The sequence below is a fragment of the Dermacentor silvarum genome, chromosome 9 (assembly GCF_013339745.2).
Source record: "Dermacentor silvarum isolate Dsil-2018 chromosome 9, BIME_Dsil_1.4, whole genome shotgun sequence".
Classification (NCBI taxonomy): domain Eukaryota; kingdom Metazoa; phylum Arthropoda; class Arachnida; order Ixodida; family Ixodidae; genus Dermacentor; species Dermacentor silvarum.
Window position 1 is genome coordinate 72,865,974 of NC_051162.1, and position 10,387 is coordinate 72,876,360.

A 10,387-nucleotide genomic window follows, 5' to 3' on the forward strand; every position below is an offset into this window, starting at 1 on the left:
TTGTGTTGCTTTATTCTCTGTTTCATTGTGATTTCTAAGTGCGCTGCCATATTCCATTATTCCACCAAAATTCAGATTGGCCTGCTCCAAAATGAAATTTACTCTGCTCCAAGCTGCTGCAAAATGCAATTTTGTCTACGCCAAACTGCTCCAAAACTCAATTTTGCTTGCCCCGAAAATTGCTCCAAAATGACTTTGGGCAGTCCCAACCCTGCTCAATACAAGTCTAAGTGGGATGCCTTGTTGAAGAGCTCGGAATTCACGCACCAACTACAGTCTGTCCAGAGGGCCCGCGATGTCGCCGAGAGCCACCGCCTCCCGGTCCCGTCGTGGGTGGAACCACCAACTTGATTGGGGGGCCGAATTCATTTTCCTCGGGACACATCAATAAAGTTCCTTGTCAATTGTCGCGCATGCGCTCGACGCTCTGGCAAATACGAGAAAGAAGATCTCGTGAGCACATCTAGCAAGTGGGTTTAAGCACATGGCGTGCTAGCTGCCACCTCGCAGTAGCTGTTCTAACCAAAGAAGTGATGTCTTCGAGATTGGATTGCACTCTGCCATATTGTGAGGCCATGATGAAGCTACATAATGACGCCGTAGACAAGCGGAGCAGGCTTGGCAGCCATGATGCGGCACTTCATGGAAGAGTGACATGTGGCACTCAAGATGCGCAATAATTTGAATCGAGGGTTACTCAAAGGTAGGTTGCTCTCATTTCGCTTGTATTTCAATGTTTCTGCAACCGACAACTCCAATTTCTGCACGGTAATTATAATGAGTTTTGCTCTTAGATTCTTTGCTTGCTAATCGGTTTAGAGCAGTGTAGGAAACGTGGCCAGCAGAAAATACTGACATAGAAGGAAACGAGACGCACCGCTGGACTAGCAACTGAACACTGATTATTCGATTTAACATTTTGTATAGATCGACAACCAATGCAGTTACTTTTGATATTTTTTTCCTTATCACGCCGATAGTATGTTTCTTGGGCTGGTAGACCGGGTTTTCCACAGGTAGCCTTTTTCTGTCGGTAGTATTGCTGGTGCACTGATGTATTATTTCCCCCTTCCATCAATTACCATGGCTTCAAAAATTTCACGCATCAGCTTGTCTTTGCTTTCTTTTTGTATTTGAACTATGGTGCAATGTGTCCTGTTGCAATAAAGTGCTGAATGTGTATTATTTCAATTAAGTTCATTGCGTTTCATGTCTGCTCATCAAACCGTTCCTGCTTAGATGTGGGGACAGGACCGTCATGTGGCCAATAGTTAAGTGAATGTTTTTAATTGTGTGTCTGCAGACAATGACCATGGTCATTGTAATTTTTCGTGCAGGTAACCGAACTGAACAGGCTGAATTGGGCTATATACTCCAAGCGATTAAAAAAAAATTAGCAATCCTTTATAAGCGCATTAGTGGAAAAAGGGAGTCTCTGTCAGTCGAGATTATCCTTTTGACTGATTCAAGTTTTTTTTTCTTCGACTTCTCCTCAGACCCTGCAGTGTTTTTCTTTTTTCTTACGATTGTTGGTTAATTGGACATTTCAAATAGCGTAGAAGCTGTTTTTTCATTGTTTCTTTCTCCCCCTTAAATACTTGTGAACAGTTCATAAATCTATTAATTTGTCATCGTCAGGACAAAAGGACAGCTGCCACACTGGCAATAGTCATGCCTGGCCTTCCGATCCTTAGCCCCGGCCGTTTTTTTTTAAATCTTTTGATTCAGAGGACATTTCATGCCACACATGCATAGAAAGTAGTTCTACATTGTCGATTTCTTCTGGTTCATAATTCATTGAAATGTCTTCGTACGCCGTACGTCTGAATGCGTACGGACTTTACAGACTGATTCGTCGTGACTGCCCTGCTGAGACAGAGCCCGGAGACAATCGCTCCACGCAGTAGTCAGAAATTTAACTTCAACTTTTTGTGTGTGTGGGTGTGTTGACATCTCCCTATAGAGCAAAACAGGTATACATTGTTCTTTTTTGCACGAATTGCTTCTGGCCATGCTGTGAATGCGCTGAAAACAAAACGACTATATTGAGGAGTGGAGGTAGTGGTGGGAGAGCGGGTGCCCAAGTTATCTTGGGAATGGAAGTGAGAGGGTTAAAATAATTGGTCACCTGGCTGGATACTGTCTATTAAAATGAAGCTTTCTACAAATCCTTCCAGGCTGACAATGGCTTGCAGGCTGACAATGGCGAGAAGGATGGAGCATTAACCCAAGCGGCGGCAGGCCGAGCGCGAGTCGACCGACCCCGAAGTCGTCAGCAAGCGCCGGCACGAGCTGAACGAGACCGGTAAAAGGCGCGGGCTAGGCGTGCCCAGGAGGCTCCCGAAGAACGTGCTAGGCGGCTTGTGACAATGCGGGTCAATGCACAAAAAGGGAATAGCACCCATACGCTTGCGCGTAACCCGCGTTCACGAAGTGAAACGTCACTATGTTTTTGATGCGAAAGCCTGAAATGGCCCATTGCGCGAAAAAGCCGGCGTCTGTGGCAGCGAAATGGCACCTAAATTCCCATTGGCTGCGACGCCACGTCACGAGCATGCCTCGACGGTGCAGAGCGAGCGAAATGGAACACCTGCTGCTGTTGTAGCGCGCCAGGTGTTGCGTGAGGAGAGAGTGCATCGCCCCGACGCACGTCACCAGCGCACCGTATCTCTCTCTCTCTTACTACCACTGGGCTTAGCTGCTGCGCGCACCTGTCGGCCTTGGTGACCGCTGCTGTTTCTTCGGTCTCTAGTCGCGCAGGACATCGGTGACCTGAGGCGTTAGCACCACAGGATGCTGCTGCTTGCTGGCTCGGGCAGCACGTACCGCTATGGAGTCTGAAGCATCGACATCGTCGGCGGCCGCTACCTAAGCGTGGTCATCCACGCCAGTACACCGCAGACGAAGTAAGGGACCAGAAGAACGCAGCAAAATGGAACTCGCAGGGCCGCTCAGCGGCGTTCAATTGGAAATGATCGCTTTCGCATTCATAACTCATAAGACGTGCTTAGGTGTCCTCAAATTTTTCCCCTTCCTTCCATGGGACAACGTTTTAGCTCTGAGTGCAGTTGCTGGCCCCATATCTACCTGTATGAATTAGCTTCCTAACTGTCTCCTCTTGCTGGTTCCACGATGACTCCCGGTTAAAGTTACGCTTATGAGGGACTGAGAATACTCAAGTGCCATGGAGATGCTACTACTAGAAAAATCTATACGCATGCAGAGAAGTTCTGAAAGCCGCCGGCCACTAAGTAATTTCTCGATTTTGAGACTATGTCGCGCTGAAAAAACAGACGAATGAATAGGGACAAGAAAGAAAACATAGTAGTGAGAACTTTTCATTGCCAGCATCGGTTTTCGCTGAGCACTGCATACTATAGCACTGCTGCACGGCCCACGAGTGCTACTTTCAAGTTCAAAACATACGAAGAAGAGCTTTCCATTCGTCTGTTCAACTAGAACCATTCCATATGTATGTCTAGCTCAAGTACTTTTAATTATATTTCCTTCTTTCTACTTTTTTTCTGCATCTTGCGCTTGCGAAACGTGCACTTATTATTGCGATGTCAATGATATGGACACTCCAAGCGGATTTCTGCCGTCGCCGTGAGGTTCTGTATAAAGTCCAAGGGCGATAAAATCGTCGCCGCGCGCTGTCTGCTGTATGTGCGCGTGAAAGCACGTGAGGGACGCGCGCTTTCACGGGGAGCGAACGTACGGCGGAGAGCAAACGCGACGTCTTCCGTGGCGCGAAAGGCCGTGGGGGATGGGAGGGAGGGAGGGGAGGCGACGTTTAGCTGCGGCACCAAATGCCTATCTTGCGACCGGGCGCAAGGGGAACTGGAATCTCGCAGGCGAAATGAGGAAAGCGGGAAGGCGGTGCGGGAGGGAAGGCGTGCGGCTTCTGCTCTGCGAGCAACTTGTACTTTACAGCCTCGTGGAGTTCGTGGAGACGAGTGGGATAGCGGCGTACCGCTGAGCGTACCTGCCCTTGCCGGTCCCTGCCGCCTCTGCTGCCTACCCATGTGCGGACGAGCCCCCTGAACTGTCTCTTCTCTTTCCTCTCTACCTCCTACTCCCCCTCTCCCCTGCGACGCGGCGCCGTGCTCTCTGATGGGCTGAAGAATCCGCCTTTTTCACGGCGCTACAGCGCATGCGCCCTGCCCTGGCGGATTAGTCGCGAAACGTTTTGGAATGGTCGCACGCGCGGCCGTGCGGCCCCGTCTCGGGGAAACGTCCCCCGAAAAAAAAAATGCACTCGCACGCGCGCTACTGCAAGTGCAAACTCGTGCCGTGTACCTCGTTGAAACTTCACTGGTAGCTCGACGTCGGTGCGGTTCTGAAAACGTGCGTAGCGTAACACTGCAACTCCACTTTTAACAGAAAGCGGCGAGGGCTTCGTCCAGACTGCACAGGGAACCACGTAGTTGCCGCCTTGCATTGATGGCTGTAATAGCAAATTTATCGATAAACACCTGCGTTACACTTGGGCGACACTAAAAACACGTTGCTGACGAAGACTTCTTGCAGCGTCGGTCGTCGCTTGCTGGTATTGGCAGCGTGTGCCCAACTTCACGTACTCGTTCAAGGCGCGGTAACACTGGGTCGATACGAGACCGACAAGACGCGCACGCCTACGATTGGCCGACCATTCAGCACTGTGTCTCTGAGACCATTTTATCATACCAGGCCTGCAAGACATAACCGACGAGCGCGAGTTGTCGTACTGCGACGGGCTTTCTTGTCGACGGCACCGATAAAATCAGCGTGCCGACCATCGTTCGACCGAACCCCGCGCGAGCGGCCGTCGAACCGATAACGCGATAGCCGCAACGGCTTCGTTGCTATATTTATTTATTTACACTTCACCTACATCGCCGTACGGCATTGCGTAGGGGAGGTACACAAGGGTAATAACATAACGCAGTTAGCAATCGATATGATAGTTATGACAAATACAACGATGCACAAGATACTTTTAAGAAAAAAAAACACTCGAATAGCAGTGAATTACACAAATCATAAACAGTGACACAGCTATACATTTAAACACCCAAACGCTTCGGGACACCAAACCACTCCTATTGGCAGTGGTATATTTCATTATCAGTTTCATTAACGATGTCATCCGGGAGTCGGTTCCATTCCTGTATTGTTTTTACGAAGAAGGTACTGCCAAAAGAGTGGGTTTTGTAGGAGTATTGTAATATTTTCTGTGAATTATCTCGTCGATTTGAGACGTACGTTGGTGCGAAGATATAATCAAGGGGGTTAATGGCATTTCTATTATAATAAATACTATGAATAATTTTAAGCCGCAGTTTCTGCCTCCTCACCATTAGTGGCTCCCATTCCAAGGTTTGTTTTATTTCTGTGATACTTGCAAAAGAATTATAGTTGTTGCTAACAAATATGGCTGCTTGATTTTGAATTTTTTCCAGTCTGTCGATCAAGTATTGCTGATGGGGTCCCAGATTATACACAAGCATAATCCAGAAGAGATCTTACATACATGAGATAGAAGGTTTGTCTCACGGTCTGTGAGGCTTGCCTAAAATTTCTGCGTATAAAGTATAGCATTCTACCTGCCTTTGTCACGGTCATATCTATGTGTTTAATCCACTTAAAATTGTCGGAAAAATAGACGCCCAAATATTTATAATGAGATTCGTTGCTAATAATTGAATTATTGATTTCGTACGTTATATCTACTTTACGAAACCTGTTGGTGAACGATACGCAGCAACATTTCCGGACGTTTAGACTCATTTTCCAATTTTGACACCACGTTGATATTCTGCACAAGTCATTTTGCAAAATTTCTGCATCCTTACGCGATTTAATCTCCCTAAACACTACACACTCATCTGCGAATAACTTAATGGGAGAGGTAACACCATCAACTATGGTATTAATGTAAATCAGGAACAGCAGAGGTCCTAGTACGCTCCCTTGTGGTACACCGGACGTAACGTTTACTGCGATGATTTTGAGCCGTTAATTACTACGCTTTGCTGACGACCGTTTAAGTAGCGGTTTATCCAAATAATAAATTTAGGGTTTATGTTTGCAGAAAGTATTGCAAATTCTAACAGGTTGTGTGGGACGGTATCGAAAGCTTTACGGAAATCAAGGAACACTGCATCTACTTGAGCGTTACTGTCTAAGCATTGTGCAATGTAATGTTGAAATTCGACTAGCTGGGGTATACATGAACGCCCATTTCTAAAACCATCCTGAGACGTCGTGAAGAAGTTGATTGACTCCAAGTATTTAACTGTTTCACTGTATATGATGTGTTCAAATAACTTGCAACAAAATGCTGTTAGCGAGATGGGCCTGTAATTTTCGACGAGCTTTTTGTCACCTGATTTATGAACCGGGACTACGTTAGCAATTTTCCAGTCACGGGGAACAACTCCAGTATTAAGTGTAGTTTCATATATAACGCATAAGTACTGTGCGATGATGCTGTGACAATTGTTGCTGCTGGACAAGTAACTTGTTATTACTTGTCCAGTTGTCTTACTTCTGTAAGACGTCATTAGCTTTTCTTGAAAGAATAACATCTGATGCTGAGGTGACAAATATACTCGTGCCATCTGCATACGCGTAGATAATAAACTTTACTTCTGGGGACATATGCACTATATCATTAATATATAAAGTGAACAACAAAGGGCCAAAAATGCTCCCTTGAGGTACCCCTGAAATTATCTTATTCTTATATGTTACTAAATCATTTCTATATATAGAAACAAATTGACATCTATGCGCCAGATAGCTTTTAAGTAACATGAATGGGAGCCCGCGAATGCCATAATGGTTTAATTTTTCAAATAAAATGCCATGGTGAATGTAGTCAAATGCTTGTACGTGTGAAATCCACAAAAATTCCGGCCACTTTATTTTTTCTTCGAACTGTTGTAGAATATATTCTTTTTGATCCAGTAGGGCGAGTTCTGTAGACTTACGTTTTTGGCAGCCATATTGCGATTTTGTCGGACATATTTGGTGCAAAAACAGGATAAGCGACTAAAAAGAATTTTTACGATACCTTTAGAAAATGCGGGGAGAATAGATATCGGTCGATAATTTGCAACGTTATGCTTGTTCCCCTTTTTGTAGAGGGCTATTACGCGTGTCGTTTGCATTTGCGAAGGAAAAACACCCGTCGAAATACAGAGATTGAATGTGTGTTAGTGCTGGACTTATCTGATCGATAACACATTTCACGGGTTTTATTTGCATGCCATCTGCGTCACAGTTGCGACTGTTTTTTAAGCCGAGGAATGCTGTACGGACTTCTGGTTCAATAGTACCTGCTAAGAAAAATGTGTTTGTAGTTTCTGGACCCAGAGTTCGGCAAGCAGCGGGTGATCTGTCGTTAAAGTCTCTGTAAACGAAGTAATCCTTAAAAAACATTGGCCATAGCCTCTCCACTGACCAAGTTTCCATCATGGAGTACCTCCTTAATTTCTTCTGTTCTCGGATTGCGGCCCATCAAAGAGTTTATTATATACACATCTGCTCGTTTTGAGCACACAGTAAATGCTTGTGTGTGATAGCTCCTTTGATTTCTTCACTTCCAATGTTTCCGACAACCTTTACGTTTGTTCCGCTGTTTATAAGGGAAGTGTTTTTTGTATATACAGATAAAGGATTCTAAAAAAAGGCGTCTAGGCTGCATTTGCATCATTTGAGTGAAAAACATTCTCCCAATGCAAAGTGCCAATCTCTGAACTGACGGCATCTAATGCAGCTGGCGTGACATGCTGACAACTATAAGGAATGTCATTCTGAATTAACGTAGGTGCACCTGTTTTTACAGAACAACATATCGCCATGTGGTCACTAATAGGATACGTAAGGACAGCACAGGTCACACACGACAGATCACAGTTTGGGATAAATAAGTCTATGGTGGTCTCCGGAGACAGAGCAATTCTAGTGGATCTATTTATAATGTTTTCGCAACCGTTGCATGCAATAATAGTTTCAAGGTCACACTTTTTCGTGCCGTCATGCCCCATGTCAATATTTTTACACACATTTCATTTCCATTCCCACAAGAAAAAATGCAAGAAGATACTAGCGTCACCGCAAAACCCGTGGCTTACTGATAGATTACTGAAAGCAATGCGAAGACGAGAGAATTCTTATAAAAAAAAAACAGCCTTTAATGTTAGACTGATAGCCCGGTACAAAATATACTGTAACCATATCTGCGCGCAGCTGAAAAGAGAAAAAAAGAAGCTACTTTGAGCAGAAAATGTTGGAGTGTGGGAACAACTCTGATAACAAATGGAAAATAGTAAATTCTTTCCTAAATAGAAGCAGCAACCAGGAAACCGTAACTAGAATAAACCACTGTGGCAGTGAATATTCAAACCCTCGTGACATAGCAGATATCTTCAGTGACTTCGTTTTCTCGAGCAATTTGGCTTCGGACAAGCTTTTTGATTATCAATTGACACGCCTCCCGCAACCTTTGTACAAGTTCCCTACTACTCCTGGTGAAGTGATCTCTGTAATTAATAATCTAAAAGTCACACGTAGGATGGGACGTTGACACTATGCAACACTAGAACGCCTTCGCAGACTGCGTGACAATGCCCACAGAAACAGTTGCTGTTTTGTGTGTGTGTGTGCGTGTGCGTGTGTGTGTGTGTGATTTTTTTCTTTCCTTTTCTTCCCCTTTTTTGTACTTATTTTTTCTCTCTCTCTCCTGTCCAATCCCTTTACCCCTCCCCCGGTACAGGGTAGCCAACCGGAGATAATGTCTGGTTAACCTCCCTGTCTTTCCTTTACCTTTTTTTCTCTCTCTCTCTCTAAAAGTCACAAGTGCCGGTCTTGACGATATTAGGCCATGTCATATAAAATTAATTGCTTGTCCGATATCTAATATTCTTGCGGATGTTATTAATTTAATATTTAAAACAGGGACGTTTCCTCGTGAAATCAAGCGTGCCAAAGTTACCCCAGTATTTAAAAAAGGAGATCGTTCATTATTAACGAACTACCGACCTATCTGTGTGTTGCCATTCTTCAATAAAATAATGAGAAACTAACTGAGAAACGCCTAACAAATTATCTCAATTTAATGTTCTTACGCGCTATCAATTGGGTTTTCGATCAGGATACTCTACAGATCTCGCTCTAATATTTCTCACAGATTATCTAAAGAAAGCTATTGATGATGGTAGCTATGTCGACTCTATTTTTGTTGACCTAACTAAAGCCTTTGACACTATAAATCACCAGATACTCTTTCTAAAACTAGAAGCAATGGGAATTTCTGGTCCTGCCTTGCTACTAATCCGCAGTTACCTCCCTAATAGAAACCAAGTGGTCAGCGTTTCCGGGACTTACTCAAAGCAAATAATGACCAATATAGGGGTACCACAAGGGTCCATTTTGGGCCCACTTTCATTTTTAATTTATAATAAAGATCTACCTAACTTCATCACGCACTGTAATTGTTTGCTGTATGCTAACGATACTACAATATTTAACTTGGATAAAAGCATGAACTGCCTAGTAGGTAAACTTAGTGCGGACCTTCTCAACATAATACACTGGTGTAAATTAAACAGATTACAATTTAATCCATCTAAAACTAAGTTCATTGTCTTTACTTCACATCAACGGTCATTAGTTCCTGTTCCTTCCATTTGCATGCCACAGTACTCGATCCAGGCTAGTGATGACTGTATGTATTTGGGCGTCAGACTAGATAGAAACTTAAAATTTCATCACCACATTTCAGACGCAAGAAAAACATGTCCTATGGTATACGCATCCTCATTCGAGCTCGTCCTTTTTTTCACATTCTATTCTGTTATCATTGTATGATTCATTCATTCATTCACATATCAACTACTGTATAATTTCATGGCGGTAATACATACAGTACTCATCTTGCGCCACTACAAATCGTCCAGAATAGATTAATCAAAATTATAACTTTTGGCTTATACTACACCAACGCCAAACAATTATTACAAGCCAATAATATCCTTACAGTGTCCGACATAATTAAATATAATCTAGGTATTTGGTTATATAAGCATATCAACAATCGATTTCCCTTTTCTTTCATTCCGTCTACTTTTCTAGACAACACTAACAGCACTAGATTTGCTCTTAAGGAAAATCTCATCTTACCTAAAGTTCGAACCAACTACGGCAAGCAATCTGTTCATTTCAGCGCTTTTTTATTATGGAACTCGGTACCATTTGTTTTAAAATTAATGACACTACATTCATTTATTATTGAATTCAAAAAGTTCCTTTTGAACCAACCGAGCCTTACATAACATTTTTTTTTGCTTGTGCTGCATAGTGCATGCCTTTGCATTTTCATTGATAAATACTGCAGTTTATA